This window comes from Echinops telfairi, unplaced genomic scaffold (assembly GCF_000313985.2).
Source record: "Echinops telfairi isolate 266 unplaced genomic scaffold, ASM31398v2 ScPeMD7_3533;HRSCAF=4204_0, whole genome shotgun sequence".
Taxonomy (NCBI): Eukaryota; Metazoa; Chordata; class Mammalia; order Afrosoricida; family Tenrecidae; genus Echinops; species Echinops telfairi.
In genome coordinates this window covers 91978039-91981320 of record NW_022107431.1, presented here as the reverse complement: position 1 = coordinate 91981320, position 3282 = coordinate 91978039, and the positions used below count along the sequence as shown (strand labels likewise).

At 31.9% G+C, this 3282-nt stretch overlaps 1 protein-coding gene across 1 annotated transcript in view; it reads right to left on the bottom strand.

Annotated features, from left to right (window-relative positions):
• The window catches only part of ME1 (malic enzyme 1), a 178235-nt gene that overhangs the window by 109345 nt on the left and 65608 nt on the right, over nt 1-3282 (bottom strand). The gene's annotated exons all lie outside the window — the stretch shown is intronic.

Genomic DNA, 3282 nt, shown 5'->3' with positions numbered 1-3282 from the left:
CAGCCACTTCAACATCGTATCAGAGGTTCTATTCAGGACAGTTTGGCAAGAAAACACCAAAAGATATCAAAATAAAAGAAAATAGTAAAATTACCTCTATTTATAGATTACTATATGGCTTTATAATAGAGGAAAAGCAAAGACTGCAAAAACAAAACAACTATTACAACTAATAAATGAGCCCAGTACAATTGCAGTATACATGATTAACAAACAAAATCACGTGTATACCTGTGTATTAGCAATGAAAAAATTTTTTAATTTGTCCTTTTACAGTAGCACCAAAATAGTAAATCATTAAAATATGCTTAATCAAAGAAATGCAACACATATGTTTCAGAACTACAAACATCATTGAAAGAAATTTTAAAAGATGCAAATGGAAAGAAATTTTGTGTTAATAGATTGAGAGACTTGTTACGGGGCAATATTCATCAAATTGACCTATGGACTCAAGGGGATCTCTCAAAATTCCAACTTCCTTCTTTGTGGGAATTGACAAGATGATTCTAAAATATGTATGGAAATCCAAGAAACCAAAAATAGCTTAAGTAATTAAAAAAAAAATGAAACCACAGGTGAAAGCCTCACACTCCCCAATTTTGAAACTTCCTACAAAGCTATAATAAAAACAGTATGGTAGAGGCTTAAGAATAGACACATACATGAATTAAAATGGACTTAAGAATTAGAAATAAACCCATACACATTTGCTCAATTAATTTTCAACAAGTATGCCAAGACTATTCAATTAGGAAAAGGAATTTGGCATCTAATTCACACCTGAGACAAAATTAGCTCTAAGTGGATCAAATCATCGAAACATAAAAGCCTTAACGTCAATATAAGTATAAATCTACATGACCTTTCATAGGTAATGGTTTCCTTCATAAGCTATCAAAAGTACAAACAAAGAGTAAAAATACATAAATTAGAGGTTTTTTAAATTAAAAACTGTGTGTATACAAGGACATTATTAATAAAGTGAAAGGACAACACACAGATAGTGAACAATCAAACCATGTATCTGATAAGAGTCTCAAAAATACTCCAAATTCACTGCCATTGAGTTGATTTCAACTCATGGTGACTCTATCTGACAGAGTAAAACTGCCCCTCTGGGTTTCAGAGACTGTAACTCTATGGGAGTGGAAAGCTTCACGTTATCCTGTGGTTCTGAACTGCTGACATCGTGCTTAGCAGCCCACAGTATAACTGACTCTTCTACCAGGGACCCTGATCAGGATCTGCTATGCAAAATACAAAATGAACTCTTGCAACTCAACAATAATAAAGCAAGTAAGAAATTAACAATTGGATAAAAATGCAAATAATATCTCTGGCCAAGAGATACAAATGTGCATTAAGTACATGAAAAGTTGTTCAATGTCACTATTCATCAGAGAAATGCAAATCAAAATCACAATGAGATACTATTAAATACCTAGTAGGAGAACTATAATTTTAAAAAAGAAAATAAAGTATTGGTGTAGATATGGAGACAATGAAACCCTTATACACTGCAAGCGGGGATATAAAATAGTACTGTTGCTTTTGAAACAGCTTGGCAGTTACAAAAATAAAAGTTAAACATAGAGTTACTATATAACCCACAATTGCACTTCTAGGAATAAACCACAAATAACTAGAAACATATGTCCACAAAATAACTGAAAATGTTTTGTGCGCAAATTTTTCTAAAGCATTACTTATAATAGTCAAAAGGTACAAAATATCCAAATGTACATAACTGATGAATGGGTAAACAAGATGTATATTCATGAAGTGGAATATTAGTCCACAATAAAAGGAAACATGCTAAATCTGGGTGAAGCAGCTTCTTAAAATTTTGCAAGTCTTATTTATTCTTCCTCATCACATTTACCCTTCTTTGCCTTTCTCTAGAATTTTTAAGATATACTACAGATTTTGTGATTTCTAACTTTATTTCATGGAAGGTCACATCACAAAAGAATACTTAAAAACATTAAAATGAAAATCGTAATGTTCAATTTATACTTATAGTCTTAAAACAATTGTCTTAAAGTCATCTTTGACCAATTCTAAGTCATATCAATTATTATTGAGAAGATAAATTCTAGAAAATCAATACCCTTTTATAAAACGGATCCTTCATAATGGCTAAAGAAATGTTTATGTACAGATAATGTTAAATATTAGAAAATTTTATAATAAGATAAAGAATATTATAAATACTCAAATTACTGTTACATTTCTGAGCCAATGGTTTAATACTAAATTACATTAGAAGGGGATAAAGAAAACAGTAAAAATATCGATTTTAATTAAAACATCAAGGTCTCATTTGATCATTTATTCCTAATTTGACTTTGAAATTTGCAAGCAATATTTTTTAAAAGGGTACCCTTAAGTGAACACTGTTTACATCTCTGTTTAAGAAAATTTCACCTGGAAGTCCTAATAACAGGGTCCCTAATGATGCCATTAAGTGCTTGGCTGCTGAATAAAAGGTCCATTCAAACCCATGGGGCAAAGAATGGCACTCAGCTTCAGCAAAAAGTACTGCCTTGTGAACCCTGCCGGGCAGTTCTACTAGCCTCTTGGGTAGCTGAGTCAGAATCAATCAACAGCAATAAATGAAGTTGTTTTTTGTTTTCATCAGTCATAACTAATCTCCACTATTTGCAATAAATAATGAGTGAAAACATGCACTACGAATACTAATACAAATAAAAATTTAATTTAGTACAAGAAATGCTAAACTCTGAATCATGTACATTAGGTTCTATACAGATTTCAAATTGTTTTAAGACATTTTATGGCTAAGTGCCTATATAATATGTAAGGAATAATTTTTAAAAGTGATTCTATGGTATTTTAAAATAAAACATACATTTTATAATTCAATTGAGTCCTGGTGGCATAGTGGTTCTGCATTGGTCTGTGATCTGCAAGGTGGGCAGTTCGAAACCACCAGTCCCTTCAAGGGAGAGAGACCAGACTTTTATCTTCTGGAAAGAGTTACAGCCTTGGAACATCCCAGGGGCAGTCTACTCTGCCCTGCAGGGTCACTGTGAGTCAACACCGAGAGCTTCAAGTATAGTTCATTGGTATTATATTGAAGAATAATGAGACACTTAAAAGTCAATGAAAAATTGAAAGGGACAGGATTTTTTTTAAAAAAAAGAATATTTAGCAATAAAATTTGGGGAAGGAGAACGTAGAACTAGGGGTTGAGGAGAGAAGGAGAGCCAAATAGTAAAGAAAAAATTTTATGAAGTCCCCAAAGCAAACTAAAAC